Genomic DNA, 17,095 nt, shown 5'->3' with positions numbered 1-17,095 from the left:
TGGAGGGAAACAATAGGTGACGCTGAACAAATTAATTTGCTTTTACGTAACATTGATCTATTGAGCATGTAATCATATAAAATCCCTTCAGTCTTAATATTCAATATTTTCAAGAATAAAACATGCATTGCACTATTACACCGAACATTGTGTTATCCCAACAGGCTGACTTTAATAGCCTAATTTCCTAGATCCTTATGATCAACATACTGCCTGTGTTCATACTATGCTCACTCTGGGAGCTCTCGCTCTCTGAGCGCGTGCAGTATGCGTATTTTTGTGTGACTTGGACTCTTGCCCATGGCTGAGCTTCAGAGGTAATGAGGGAATTCAGTGTAAGCATGATTATCTCTGAGAGTTCCCCTCATCTGCATGTCCTAATGGCAAAAATCACCACTCCTGATCTCCCCGCAGCCCTCCGACACCACCCTAGCTGCATGGGTTACAGATAACTTGCCTCCAGCCCTCCCGGCAGCCCGTCTACCGCCTACTTGTAACACAGGTGCTATTTTCTGGATTTTTTGCAGAACTTTCCTATCCTCTTTTTAAAGGGTAACATGCCTCCAGGGTGCAATTTGGGGCCTTAGCTGCATTTGGTGTCCTCCCGTTGTGAATGCCTGACCAGATTTTATTGCAGTAAGATTAATATGGCCATCAGCAGTGAACAGAAGTCACACACTTCTCATTACAGTCCGCTGTTTAGGCTGCCTCGCACCGCCTTCTTTTTTGTTCTCTCTCCATCAGGCTTTTCATTTGCCGTGTCACAAGGAGAGCCTAGTATTTGTCATCTCATTTCATGGATCTTCATTCTGCTTTTTCAGGGTGGTTGCGGGTCGACATGTGTAAAAGTCCACTGGGGGAACAGAAAAAAGCTGGAGAAACAGAGGGGGAGAGATCAAAGCCTGTCATCTCTGCTCCACTCTGTGTGAGTCAGCCCACCAACATTGCAAGACGCAGCGAAGACATCCTCCCAGACTCAAGAAAATGTCATCAAAATGCTGGCATTATAGACAGTGTCATCTATTTTTAAGTAGAGTCAAGTAGAGGCTTATGTCATCCTCCAATAATAGTACACTACTGATCCATTTATAAAGAGGCTTATAACTTGCTTAGTGCTGCTGTGAATTATTAACGTTTTATCTGAGCATGCGGTCAAAAGTTTCCCTTTGACAGGAAAGGCTGTCAGAACTGTCAGTCAGAAGAAACAGACAAGACAGGAGGAGGGTACAGTTGCATGCTCTAATGAACAGGAACTTATTAGCTGGAGTATGTCTATTACTGTCCCACTTGCCTCCCATCTTTCATTAACTGCTTATCACGCCTGTTAGTGTCATCTTTAATACTTCACATTTTGATTAGCATATGTTCCATGGGGAAAGAAGGAAAAATCATTTTATTAGTGTCAATTATTGCTACAAATGACAATTTCACTGCCTAAATTATAATTTTACATTTCGTCCCTGTCAAAGAACAATGGCTGTGTAATTACAGTAATGAGAAGTGCAACAGAAAAATGAATTATTCAGAATCAGTTTTCTTTCATGTTCTTTTGAACTCCACCGTGTCTGTTTGTTTGACATCTGCCCGGCCTCATTAATGTCAGCGCGCTGAGAACACAGGTTCTGTCCATCTTGCAGGTAATATATACGAGGAGCAAGAGTGAGTATATGTTAAAAAACACACAAAACCCCCCACTTTTTCACCCATTCACTGTCCAGGAGCAAAACTGCACTTGACTTGATAGGGTGCAGATCTATTATTAGCCCATAGGTGACACTGTTGTCCCGTGTAGTGCCAGAGAGCTCTGAAATCATGCTTATTGAATGAGTGATGAATATAAATGTGATATGAGAAAGTGTAGGTGGAACATGCTTCCTAACAATTACTGACTACAGTGTCTACAGAGGGAGGTAGAATAACCTACATAAATTATTAGCTTTGTTACATACATGAGGAACAAAGAGAAGAAAGACCATGCAGGGAGGGCAGTGAAGACTTAAAACGGTGCACGGCCAGCTTGCTTTAACATAACATTTTTTCTATCAATAAATGGATCTCTGAGTTCATCTATCAGAACCGTCCTTTTTGGGCATCATTGTCTGCTTTTCTGACCAGAGGTGCAACACATCAGTGAAGCAGCCTGTCATTTAAAATGGGACGATGAAAGCTGCAAAATGATCATGTAGAGTCCAGCATTTAACCAGCAGGACTGCAGTACAGCATGATCACTATTATAAGTTTGAAATGATTTAAATTGGCACAAGTTTTATAGCTGATCTTCTTAGTCTTTAATAATGTATTCAACTGAAAAGAGCTGTGCACAGGGACAAAACTAATGATTATTGTTACCAGACTCTGCATTTCCCCTGAGCTGTATCAAAATAAGCATTTTGTTTTGACACTTTCCTACTTAAAAGGTTCCTTCTGCTAGGCTTCATCTGTGTCATTTCAAAATGCAGTTTTCCAAAAAAGAAACCAGAAGAAAAAACCATTGCACAACCTACTGCACGCTCTGCCTCAAAAGGCACACAACCTAGAGATGCAAAACGCTGGAGCAAACAAAGTTCCATTTAGCAGCTAAAGAGCTAAATATTCCTGTCAGGAACTGGTAGAAAGCAAAATGTAACATACAGGACAGTGGATATGGGACCATTTATTAGGTGGTTGGAAATATGACACAGAATGAATGTTCATGTATTGTTCATGTTGATTTCCTGAATATGTACAACACAATAGGCTAAGTAACCTTTAACTAAACAGTGACATAATCTATAAAACTGTATTGCACCACATCTAAAAATTGCTGTTAGGTTAAGATCTGGAAGCCATTTGAGAACAAAAAACTCATTTTCATGTTCAAGGAACCAGTTTGAGATGATTTGAGCTTTGTGAAAGGTCATGCTGCTGAAAGCAACCATCATAAGATGGCTGAACTGTATGTGGTCGGGAACAATACTCAGGTACGCATTACAAGTTAAGTGGGCTAAAACACCACGATAAAGAAAGTGTCTGAAAGAGGTTCCCTTCACTCCTTCTGAATAGATGACAAATATACATATGTTCAATTCTTATCACCAACATGTGTAACTAATGATTTTCTGGGGATAATGATAAAGTCAGTGAGTGAAGAGGTTCAGAGACAAACTGGCTGGTTCAGCAACAAAAGACAACAGCCACTAGTTGCTGTGATGGATAAGGTGGAAAGAAAACATCCAGTCTGCTTTCCACTTGCATTCTTCAAACTGAAGTTCAGGCAAAACAACACAGCTGTACATGACGTGACAACATAGCCTCAGTTTCGGCCTTAACTATTTCTTTAGGACTTTGTACGGGAGCTTGCTGAGTGCCGTCCAACTACCCGAGACAACCATAAAGGCTAAATATGAGCCATATACAGTAGCTGACAGTCATGTGAAAAACAAAATGTTCAGTGTCCTGTGAAAAACTAAATACACCCCATGATTCAGTAGCATTGGAACTGCATTTAGAACCAATAATTTTAAGTAATCATTGTCTGCAGCGCTTTATTAGTCTCTCATGTCATTGTGGAGGAATTTTGAGTCACTTTTCTTGATAATACTTCAGTTTATTGAGATTTGTGGTCATTCATTTATACACAGATCTCTGAATGTTTTGCCACAGCACTTTGATTCTTTTCTTTCAGCCTTTCTGTCCTAGATGTGCCTACAAGCTTTGGATCATTGTGCTGTTGTATCACCCATTTTGGGCCTAGTATCAGATGTTGGACAGATGGCCTCACTTTTCACTTACAGAGGAGTTCATCATCAATAACTGCAAGGCGCCCAGATCCTGTGGCTGCCAAAGAAGCCCAAATCATCTGTCCTCCACTGCTGTGCTCAACAGTTGGTACGAGGTGCTTATGTTGATATGCAGTGTTTGTTTGCTTTTTGCTTTTGTTTTTAAATGTGGTGCAGCAATATGGCCAAAGATCTCCATTGGTCTTGACTGTTCAAAGGACATTTTTCTAGAAGTCTTGTGTTTAGTTCAGATGCAATTTTGCAATCTCATGCTGAGATTGATTTTAGAAAGAAGAAACTTTTTCTTGGCAAACTTGGTCATGCCAAACAAGCAGTCCAACCAAACCTGTTCAGTTTTCTTATTGTACTGTCATGAATGTAACTGAGGCCTGTAGCGTTTGACATGTAACTCTCGAAGTTTTTGTGATTTCTCTGAGCACAGTCTGACCTTGCGGGAGAATTAGCTGTGACGTTCACTCCTGGGAAAGCTGTGGCTTTGTGTTAACTCACACTTGAATGCTCCAGAACAGGAAACTGCCCAAACCTCTGTGTTTATAGAGGTAATCACACTTTCCAGTGATCAGTTAATCAAGTGTATTTGATTAGCAGCACCTGGGTGCTACTTTCCATCTTTATTTCCCTGGAAGTAGCTACAATCCTGTTTTTTTTTCGTGCTTCCAATAGGAAGGCAATTAGGCTTTTTCTGTATCTCCAAGAGGAAGGCAGGGGATCACTGAAGAAAGATCAGAAATCCTGGAAAGAGAATGAGTTCATCAAATGTGAATATAAGTCACTTCTGACATTATGTTCTCATATAATCTATGTCCACCAGGCAGCTACTGAGGTTGGTTTGTTCTATATTTCAAGTCTGGCATGCTGACTAATCCAAACCTCCCACCTGGCTGGAATTGGTCATTCACAACCAGTTCCATATCATCCACAAAGCAATCCAGTGGACAGATTGAACTGCAACCTCTAGTCAGATATTAACTCTCTCAGGCCCAAATTAAGTTCTTTGTTGCTAATGCACAACCAAGTCCTGCAGTGGTACTTCTGAGTAAAAAACAAACAAACAAAAAAAAAAACAACTCATAAAATATGTATGTGGGGTAATAAGGTTGTTAGTTCTTAACTGTTGCAAATCTGCAACGTCTGGGGGTGGGCGTCCGGGTACACACCGGCTCACTCCTTGGCGGCCGCTTGTCGGGGCCTGGGGCCTGGGGCTCGCTCGGGCCCCCTTTGGAGGTGGGGTGCCCCCGGCCTCTCGGCCTAGGGCTCGGTCACTCAGGCGCAGCTGGGGGCCGGCGGAGCTCACGGGCGCGTCACTGCAACCCCCCCTGGCTTCTGCTCCGCGGCTGCTGAGTGAGCCCTCATCTGGGACTCTCCTCAGCTCTTACTGGAACAGTGGCGCGGCTGCCCCTCTGTTGGTCTTCCATGGTCTTTTGTGTTCTGGGGGCCTCTGGATGTCTGGAGTTTTGATCTCCTCCATACCCGCTTCACACCCTGGAGGACGGGGCTGAGGCCCCCCCACACTCCCTAGCAGATCATTACATGGAGAAACCTTTGGAATGCAAGCATGCTGATCCACACAGGTATGCACACATGGGTATTCACAGACGCGGACTAAAGCTTTCTTGGCTGCTGCCTCAAAGCACACTGTGCGCTGTCTATCTTGCGTGCTGCACAATATTGTTTATTACTTAGTAAATACTGATATCTATGACTAGCTAGTTTATTGTGATGGTGCTTTGTTTTCTCTATTATTATGTTGCTCTTTGTTGTTTGCTGTCTCCTCTGTTTGTTTGTTTGTTTGTTTTTTTTTTCTCCATACAGGTGACCCAGGAGTTTTTTTTTTTTTTTTTTTTTTTTGTCTCTCTTCCCCCCCCTTCTCACCGTCTCTTCTCCCCTTTGGTTTTCTTTCTTTCTCTCCCCCTCTCTCTCTCATTCATTCCCCCTGTCCTATTTATTAAAAAAAAAAAAAAAAAAAAAAAAAAAAAAAAAAATCTGCAACGTCTGCCTGGAGAGGGTTAAAGATATAAATGGTCTCCATATACAACATTCCTGTGTTGTAAATGCCTACAACTGCATGAGGTGTAAATAATCCACTAATTTTCCACTTTACTGTTTAAACTCCATGTTTAAAATATACATTTTTTTAAAAGATTTTCACATATTTTCTGCAGACAAAGAGTATATTCCGTACATGAAATTAGAGTAAATAACTGAAAAATCCTACAGTGAAAGGTGTTGTTCTCCTGCCAGGTGACAGCGTTGGTGAAAAATGTGTCAGACAGAGTTAGGCTTGGCAATCTGCAGGCTTCCTGGGAGCAGGTAGGGTAGCCTTATGTTCTTATTATACTACCTTCAGTCTATTTGAAGAATTAGAGGAAGCATGCACAGTTGGTGCCTTTTTAAGGTAGTGTCTCAGCAGACAAGTCTGCATGGTACAACAAATTGGAGGATACATGGGCATAAAAAAAAAAAAAGCCTTGCAAACACCTTCTGATAATGAAGGTTTATCACTCAGCCCCAAGTGGACCTTTGTATACGCACAGATATGGAACGTATAACACTCTCATTGGAACAATTTCAAAACAGTGTGTGTGCTCTACAGGAACCTGCTGCTGCCAGCAAACAAACTGTACCTGGAAGAAAATACAAGCAACACTGGAATAACAGAAATAGAACACTGTTACAGTCTCTAACTTCGTGGCTCAAAAGAACTTAACATATAAGATACCACAACACTGCTGCCACTCACTAAGCTTTTAATAATGAAAATACAGTTACTAAGTTACAAAGGATAAACAGAAGCACAAACAGACGGGATTCCTGCCTAATACAGACAAAAGAGACAGGAGACCATAAACCAATCATGCAATGGGCTGTTGGACTCAGGCTTCTCAATAAACTAGTTTGGTAAACTAATAGAAACAAAATTGAAAACAGGACTGCCAGTAACTCTAAAATATACTTAATAAATAAAGCTTTAAAAGCAATAGAAAGTTAAAGCTGGTACTGATGCAGATGAAGAAAGAGGAGAGAGACCAAGACCGCAGTTGCCGACGACCATGCTCTGCACTCTCTGGGTTTATATTCGTGCAACCGATCTGCACTAAAAATAAAGCAGAGTAGTGAGAGCGCAGGTTAATGTACGATAAGAATGCCACAAGGTGATGACTCGACCAATGCAGTAAGGTTGTGTGTAACAAATGCTCATGAACCAAACATAGACAGGATAGAAAATGCACTTACCATGAGATTTCATGCTAGAGATTGATCTCAGCAAACAGATCATTGTCAGATTAGAGTCTACTGTAGTCAAGCTGACCTGAGTGTGTGAAAGACTCAGGTCAGAGAAAATAAGCATTCAAAAATGAGGGTGGAACGGATGTGCCACAAATCTCTTGAAGATGTGGAACCAGAATCAAACTTGGGAAGAAATACAAAACGGGTTGGCCAAAGATGCTGTAGCAGAGGATGATGCATACCAGAGGGAGGCTGTGGCAGTCAGAAAGTTGCAACAGACAAAGAGTAAAGAGAAACATTCACCTAAAAAATTAATGTTACACTTCCTCAAGAGCAGGAGGGGGTACCGCAACAACTCCAGAAACTCGGTACAAGTGTAATAAAGAAAAACAAGTTTAATGGCAGTTTTCTCACAAAAACAATAACCTAAATTCATACAACAAATGTTGGGGAGAAAGGGACAGTTAGGTTGTGCCAAAATAAACACCTAAAAGACAAAACCAAAACTTAGCTGAGCTCTTACCCTAGAAAAACAAAAAAAAGGGGAAAAGACCCTGATTCTAAGAATGGGATACCCTCATCCCAGTATTTGCGGAGCATGGACTTGAATGTCTGGTGAAATCTTCCAAGTGCTCCCTGACTTTCAGGATGGTAGGAGCTTGACGTAATGTGCTCCACTCCTAATGCTTTTAATGCCTGAGCAAAGGTCCTAGACTTAAAGTTGGTTCCCTGATCAGTTTGGACTACCTTTGGAAGACCAAACACTGAGAAGAACCCTACCAGAGCTTTACTGATGACAGGGGCAGTGATCCTTTGCAGGGGTACTGCTTCGGGAAACCTAGTAGAAGCCCACATCATTGTTAGAATGTATTGGTGCCCTGACTTTGATTTTGGTAAAGGTCCTACACAGTCAACAGTAACTCTGCTAAATGGTTCACCCATCACTGGAATTGGCGACAGGGGTGCAGGCAACGTTCCCTCTAAGCTGCGCACGTGCAAAATTGCGCACTGTTGGCACGGTCTCTGCGCAGAGAAAATCTGTGTTGCGCACACAAAAAGAATTCTAACCTGAATTGAAATTAAAGTAAATATGTGCCGGTGTTTTAGCTAGCAAAGCGGCGTGGCTGATGTGGAGTGAAGCCACGTTAATGACAACGTGTACAACCATTGGAGATGTGAGCAGGACAGACGGAACAATTGACGGAAAAAGTGTGGACTTTATACCAGCTTTTAAATTGTGTTGATCGGCCACGTAAAACCAGAGTTATGATAGAAAAAATACGCAATGTTTGGTTTTCTTCCTGTATACTACAGCTGTTTATATTTACTGTGGGAAGAAACGGTAAAAATGGCGTTTTATAAGGAAAATGCTCGAAAGCACTCTCCACCTGTAAGCAAAGACGAAACCAAAACACCCCACCCTTTCCTATTGGTCGAAAAATGTACCATGTCGACCAATCAAAACATGGCATTTAGTTGTTAAGAAACGGGAAGAAGTTTTAGGAGTGACGGTGGTGTTTTGAGATGTGAGAGATTTGCAACGTTTAGCTCAAATCTTGTGTAGTTAGTGTGTAGTGTAGTCAATAGCTTTGTTGTGTGTGTCAGAACAATGAGGCGAGTGCTGAATGTTACAGGTGTTACAGGAGTGACACATCTCCTGTTGTCAGGCCTGCAGGTATCAGGCTGTTGTTCTCCTTTATCTCATAGTGGACAGAAATTATTTTTAGAGTGGCACAAATAATTTGTGAGGCATCAAATTTGACGCAGAACAGCTGATTGTTCTGTAAATAGTTTGAAATGTTTATTTAAAAAAAACACCTTGGCTAACGGTAGTCTAACATAAATGTAAATGCTGTAATTTGATTATTTTAATAAACCATGTAACTTGGATGGAGTCGACGCTGGCGTGACCACAGTGCACACGTCTAATGTTGCTCACAGTGGTCCACGGGATCGCTCAGGGAGTTTGTGTTCGCTCAGACACATAAAAAAATTAGAGGGAACATTGGGTGCAGGTGGATTAATTTGATTTCGCTTGCCCACAATTTGGCAAACATGGAAGGTACGACAGTAATGTATAACATCAGACTTGAATCCTGGCCCAAAAAAAGGTTTGAGGACCTTATGTTTTATTTATGCCAAGGTGTCTGGAAAGTGGGTTATCATGTGCTAATGCTAGAACTTGCTAGCGGAAAACGTTTCGCACAACAACTTGATAAACTGTATGCCAGTCATCCAAGTTTCCACCAGCCCAGCGATGTAGGAGGCGGCCCTCATCAACAATGTACGCCACCTTCTTTACCTTAACTTTCTCCTGAGTAAGTACAGAACAACGGCATTTCAGAAGAAAGTCATCTTAATGCTGTGCAACAATAAATTCCTCTCTAGAAGCGGGCAGTGTAATGTCTGCATTAGGAAGAGAAAACATCTTTCTAGACTCATCATTAAGCTTAGCTTCTGGTCTAACACTATCAGGTGCTTCTTTCATAATGAAGAAAGAGTCAGACAAATCAGTCATTCTTCTTGGATTGAGATCTAGTTACCACACAAGCAGGAAAAATGCTGGCAAACTCTTGCTGTTTAACTTTGAAGCTTGTTTCAGGCTAATCCAGGCACAGGCAGCACATTTCCACCAGCCAAATCATTTCCGAGGATAAAATCAACTCCTTTTATGGGCAGCGAGGGGAGGACAGCGACCTTTCCAACTCCACTGAAAACAGAGGAAGTGATATGAACATTGTGCAAAGGTGCAGACACAAAAGTCATTCCAATACCCTGGACCACAACACTTGACTGACAGGATGACTCAGACAAAGGCAAAATACCCTCTCGAATGATAGACTGCGAACCATCCGTGTTTCTCAGTATTGTTACAGACTGGTTGTCAACAGTAGCACCTGTTAAAGAAACACAACCCTGTGTGATAAAAGGTTTAAAACAGGGATCTATTTCACTGAGATGTTTGGGTTCTGGGAGGCAACATGTTTTTAAATCAAACCCATGCCCTTGGGCTGCGGCGGTGTAGTCTTATTTTTTAGTGCAAGGCAATCAGCAATGACATGACCTTTTTTATGGCAATAGAAGCATTCACGTACCTCACGGGAAAGAAATGGTTGCTTGCTTTGACTTCAGGCTGACCAAGATCAGGCTTTGGTGAGCGTGCGATCAAAACTTTATCTGAACGAGGGGATGATGCAAACACATATTTAAAAACATTACAAGCTTCTCTGATAACAGATTCTTAAAATCTTCCAACAGGATTAACTGAGGAAGAGCTTCAAAGTCTCTCACTTCACTTGCTGTGCACCACTTGTCAAAAAGAACTGCCTTCTCACGTGCAAACTCTACATATGTTTGACCATTAGACTTCTTGTGATTCCTGAACTTTTGTCGGTAGGCCTCAGGTACAAGCTCATAAGCACGAAAGATGGACTCTTTCAGTACATTGTATTTCATTCTATTTTCGATAGAGAGAGCGATGACACAACATTCTGTTCTTTGCCAACCAGCTTTCATTGCAGTAGCACAGCCCACATTTCTTTTGGCCATTCCAGTGCTGTTGCAATCCTTTCAAAAGCATTAAAGTAGGAATCAACTTCTGTCTCTCTAAATGTTGGCACCAAAGCAATATTTTTGCTCACATTAAACCTGCAGGTGTTGCCAGATAAATGTGAAGAACATGAAGTAACCGGTGAGCTGGGTGAAGACTGGCTTTGTAAGCCTCATAGATTCCACCTCTAGCTGTTTTAACTTTACCTCCTTCTCAGCTTCAATTTCCAGCTGACATATCTGAAGTTTGAGGTCAAACTTGGCCTTACGTGCTTGCTCCCTTTCCTGCGCCTCCAGCCGAAGGAGAGCTAGACGCATCTTAAGTCTAGCATTTCCGTTTGACCCACTGAAGTCTAGGGACACAGGATATAAACGAGGTAGAGTGGGAGGTTCCTTAGGCTCCACCTGGACTTTTGGGAGAGTTGCTGTAGCACCAACATCCTCCTTCAAAAGGTTTGACACCTTGCTCAACAGAAGGAATGTTATCATCACAAACATCAGAGCCCGTCAAGATTTTCAACTCAAATAATAGTTGTAAAATCCTATTAATTTTTTTTTTCCACACTATATTTCTTTACTGGATTATCAAAGTGTGCCACAAGACTCAACAAGTCATCTTTACAACATAACTCAAACTTCTCAGAACTCCGAGCATGAATGAAATCTTGTAAGTCGAAATCCATAATTAAATACAAGGCAGCAACATTGTACCAAACATCAGAATTGTCTACAGCTCCGGAAAATAGATCCCAGATAAGCTCCCACTTGTGTTACGCCTCCTCGAGAGCAGGAGGGGGTAACACAACAACTCCAGAAACTCAGTACAAGTGTAATAAAGAAAAACAAGTTTAATGGCAGTTTTCTCACAAAAACAATTACCCAAATTCATACAACACATGTGGGGGAGAAAGGGACAGGTTGTGCCAAAATTAACACCTAAAAGACAAAACCAAAACTTAGCTGAGCTCTTACCCTAGAAAAACAAAAAAGGGGAAAAGACCCTGATCCTCAACTCAAACAAGCTCAAAATTACATGGGTGGCACCAACCTACTTACCTAGTGTTTATAACAGAAAGGACTCCACGTGAGTAAGTGTATGGGGTCCCCAGACTTACCCTAGTCCTATTTACTCCTACCACAACCTTCAAACAAAAGAAATACACCAGAGCACATGTGCCAAATAACTCTAAGCAAGGAAGAGAAAGCCACCCCCAGCCACAGGTGAGTCTCCTTATCAAGGCGTGCACTCCTGGTTTAACCAATCAAAGCCTCCTTTCTCTGATTAGCTGGAGATCCTCAAATTGACACCAGCCTGCAGTCTGTGTACCTGAGGAAATGGCAAACAAAAGGAAAGGGAAAGAAAACATGCAGCCTGCAGACACGTAACAATTAATTTTACCAGAAATGGAAAGCAAGTATGCACTGGTATCTGCCAAGCCATCTTCATCATTTTTAACTGTTGTAGTCCTTATGCCCTTGTCAATACTTTTCTACAGCAGCATTAGTATGAATGGTTAAATGCATTTGTTATCATAGTTGATTCAAAGATATATCTTGGACAAGTTTGTGTGTGTGTTTGAAATACTTCTAAATGCTGTCTAGTACACTGCCATTACCCACTAGGACCTTAATATAAGATTTGTAAAATTAAAATTTATGAAAAAGCTCTGGAACTTGATTGTAATGTACCTTATAATTTTGCCAAAGAGTCTATATCTACTTTAGGCTAACATTTACTTGTTCTCTCCCAAGTATTTTATTCTTTCATTTTACAGTGAGGCAGTTTAATTCAAGATATAGAGTACTAAACCCATTGGTTTTTCAGTAAAATCAAACATAATATATCAAATCATTCTTCATAGCTCCACATAAAAATTACTTTTACAAAAAATATTTTAATATAGAGCTTTTGCTTAACAGATTAATTGAGTAAAAATAGGGGGTGAAAAGGGGGCAACAGTAGAAAAGATATAAGCACATGAACTGTCTGATTAATAGGGGTAATTAGATTGTAATTAGTAGGGGTTTGGGGAGACTTATGGATATAGCAGTTGTAGTTATTATGTAGCATGCATCTCATCTTTGTCCACTTCTAATAAAAATACTGTTCTAGAAGGTACAGGTTTCCTACGTGGAAGGACTGAATAGAATTACATCAATGATCAGTTACAGAAGACCACACGACTGACTATATTTGAGCCTGAGGTTTGAACCATAATGCCCACTCTGGAAAACCTCAGCAAGCATGTGTTATCAAATAGTTGGGAAAGGTCAACACATGTTGATAGGTTTTCTTGACCAAGACACTCACTAAACAAGTAATTTTACTAAATTATGATGTACCTTATAGCTTGATTCTTCAGTAATGTCAGAATAGTGCTTTATGAAAAAGTATAAATGCTAAAAGTATAAATATTTCCACCAGAATAGTGTCATCTGTATTTATTGAGTTTTATATCTGATACGTGTAGCAGTGCTATATTTCATTATGTTCATTACGGATCACTTAGCAGAGATGGGATGGTGGCTGCATACGGCACTAGGACTCATTTTGCAGACATAAACATTTCCAGTCCCTGCTGCTTCGCGGGTTTCAGTATGCTCCACGGCGATCTAGTTTCAAATGCAAACAAAGAAACAAACAAGGAAACAACCCAAAAAAGGGGTGCTATTTTGCAAACCTTTACCCCTAAATCAGCAACATTTAGTGTTAGAAGAAGATTTGGATTTGAATTTTAACAGTGACTAAAGTCAGCGACCCTCTTATTCTTACCTTTAACTTTATTTGAATCTTATTCTCCCCCTCTGTCTCTCTCTTGCAAAACTTTTCTATTATAAAGTTAATAGGTTCTCAGCAGGGAAATTTAAACTGTAATTTGAAAGCTTTTCTGAGCAACTTTGACAGTCTAAAAGTGGCACACTATGCCACCTGCAGAGTGATCAAACGGGGGGAAAGAAAGAGGATGTGAGGAATTGTATAGAAAGAAATGAGTGAGTGAGGGGAGGAGAGCAACACTTAGCATTCCTGAGGCTGCATGTGTAACTAATTAGGTATGAGCATTGTGACAGCGTGGCTGTTGAGTGCAGTAATGGGATCCCTGCTGCTTAATGAACATGTCACAAGCTTCTGCCTGAGCTGAAGGAAAGAGACAATGTTTGATGACCACCGGGTATCTGCTGGACATTGTGTGTGTTGCATGTGTTTTGTACACTATGCCCTTTGTGAGTCTTCATTCCTTTGTGACAATTTCATATAGACAGTGGCACGCAATTTCACAGTTATTTACTTTTGTTAACATTATTAACATTCAACATATTGTTTGAGTTTTCCATGGTTACACATACACAGATCTTTTCTTATTGAGGCTCTTATATACTATAGGTCCATTGTGTGTTAATTAGTTATTTCCTTGATAATATTGTGCATGGGTTTTTGTATGAATAAGTTGTATATGGGTAGCATGCACTTGATTGATGCTTACATATAATTTACCTTCATTAATAGCTACTATTAATCAGTGTGTTGTGTCATAATCAATAATGTTTTAGGTAGTTTCATACATAGTACTGTATAACAATCCAGGAGCTGATTCATTTATTTATTATAGTTAGTGATCAAAATTAACTTTGTGAAATTTGTACAACTGGGCCCTGTTTCAGGAAGCCGGTTTAGTGGAAAAACTGAGTAAGTATACCCTGAGTTAACGAAAACTCTGGGTTTTCGGTTTCACAAAGCGAGTTCAGCTGCAGCCTGAGTGAGTCACTATGACGACACACTCCGTGAAGCTAACCTGCCCCCTAGCAGGTTTACTACAACTAACCCTGACTGTCTCCGCCCCTTTGTCGGAAACCTGACAGTAGGAAGTGTCGGACATGGCGTGCCACTTCCTTGAAGAGCCAGTAGATCGTGAAGCCCAAATTCTCCGCAGAGCTCTCCGCCGGGAGAGAGTGATCAGAGCGCGTTTGGACATTTTATCATTTCCTGATGATTTTCTGTGCGAACGTTACCGTTTCTCAGCACAATCTATAAGTTATTTGGATAACATCCTCACGCCATATATTACGCATGTGACACATCGCGGACATGCTCTCAGTTCATTGCATATTATTTGTATTGCACTTCGGTTTCTTGCAAACGGGAGCTTTCTGTATAATATTGGTGACGCTGAGCACGTTTCCAAGGCTACCGTCTGTCGGGCAGTCAGGAATGTTACAGTTGCACTGAAACGTCTCCTGTACTCGTCTGTGGTGTTCCCCGGTCACAGACCCACAAGATTTATCAAAGAGGGATGCCACAAAATTGCAGGTATCAGGATGACCAAAACTTAATGTATGATGTGGTGATACTTGGACTACTACTTAAATTGCACATTTATTTTCAGGGTTCCCAGGCGTGATTGGCTGTACAGATGGCACTCACATTCCAATCATTGCTCCTTCAGTAAATGAAGGAGACTATGTGAACAGGAAGTCTTTCCACAGCATTAATGTACAGGTACATAGTTCCCTGTAGCATGTCAAACTAACAAATTATTTCATTATAGTAATGGATGCTAATTTGTGTTCTCTGCACTGTGAAGATCATATGTGATGCTGCCAACATTATCACAAATGTGGAAGCCAAGTGGCCAGGCTCTGTCCATGACTCACAAATATTCCGTGAATGTACACTGAGCACAAAATTTGGACATGGTGAGTTGAGAATACTTTAAAATATATAAAGACCAATTGCTTCAGGGACATTTGAACTGAAGTGTATCCTTCTGTCTTAGGAGAGTTCACTGGCTACTTGCTTGGTGATAGGGGGTATCCATGTTTACCCTATTTGCTTACCCCTTACCCTGACCCTGAACCGGGCCCACAGCAGCGATATAATCTGGCTAATTGCAGGACAAGAGCCAGAATTGAAATGACTATCGGAATGCTTAAGGCCCGGTTCCAGTGCCTGCAAAGACTCAGGGTCACCCCAGAAAGGGCATGTGACATTATTGTGGCATGTGTGATTCTTCACAACATTGCCACAATTAGAGGAGAACACTGTCCTTCTGAACCAAACATCAGCAGTGATCCAAACCATGAACATCCTGACCCTCGCACGGACATACAAGATGGAAGCGCAGTCAGAGACACCATATGTCACAATCATTTCCTTTGACCCATCACCTCAACATGTTGAAAGAAGAATAAACAGATTTTTTGTTCAACTGGCTTTATTGGTCGCCTGTATTTCCTGTACACAAAGTATTAAAAGATGTAAACCTCATAAAGTGTCTCTGTTGCTTCCTCCTCTGTAACAGCTGTCAATGTTTCTTCATTATTTTCCTGTAGTAAAGAAATAGACAACATTGCTGTTCTACTGTAAACTCATATAATCTGTGGAGTATTACTCACAACTGCATGTTGGTCTGGCTCAACAGGAGGCTGCACCAGATGCAGTACACCACCACCATCAACTGATAGAATATGAGGTTTATACAGGTCACTTATAACTTACAAGGGACCAAATGGCAATTAACAAACATACCAAGCACCTTACACTTCATTGTCATTATGCTCTCAAAGACAACCAAGACTGAGGGAAGGCAAAATCAGTCGGAAAATAACTTCACTACAAAATAATTCATTATGGTAAAGAGTTTATCAAATGAATGAGTAGCACTGCAAAGGTGACTGTGAAGAAAGGATGTATGCACATCATGTATTATTTTGAATTTACCCCTTATGTAGGCACTTGTGTCTTGCGGGGTTATTGACTCAGAGGATGTCCCCGCAGAGATGCCTTCGGCCACAGGGCGCCCACTGTTTTGGCTGAGGGCCAACTGCTCAGCCTCTGTGAGTGGTGGTGGTGGAGGACCCCCACCTGTTTTTCAGGCCTCTGCTTTTTTTCTGTTGGCTATAACGGGTCACATTTGAGCATACAGAGTAAGCAAATATGTACTTGTAATGTGCTCAGATAATTTCAATAAGTGCTTACAGAAAGAAAATTAATGTAGCCTCTAACTGCAATTGATTTACATGGGACAAACAGACCAAGCACTATGGCTCATAATACAATTACACCTTACCTGTTTGGACTATATTTTTATATTTCATTTTTACTTGCTGCCAGGCACGTTTGGGGCCTGTTGGGTTGCACCTGCGCTCACATCACATCACAAAATAAAATGTATAAAATAACAAATAAAATAACATATGATAAAATAACGTGTTAAATGGGTGGAAATCCCTAGATCAATGTTTATATTAACACTCATGCATTGACTCTGTCGGCTATGTTTTGCCATGCATGCTCCCTTTCTTTTGCAGCTGTGGCTGTGTTACTTTTTTCCGCGGAATTTGCATGTTATCGGCATATGCTGCCATCAGAATTTCGGCCTCAAGCGCTGTAAAATACATTGACCGCGCCTTCTTTCCCTCCGTCTCCATGGTGACTCGCTTAATCTGTGCTCCGCTTATCAGGGCTTTATGTATCCTCGTCCGCGCGCTTCACTTGGGGTTAAAGCAACTCCGCGTTGACTGAACTAATTGTTATCAGCCTT

The sequence above is a fragment of the Rhamphochromis sp. 'chilingali' genome (genome assembly GCF_963969265.1).
Source record: "Rhamphochromis sp. 'chilingali' genome assembly, chromosome: 2".
In the NCBI taxonomy this organism is placed as follows: domain Eukaryota; kingdom Metazoa; phylum Chordata; class Actinopteri; order Cichliformes; family Cichlidae; genus Rhamphochromis; species Rhamphochromis sp. 'chilingali'.
This window is presented reverse-complemented; position numbering follows the sequence as displayed.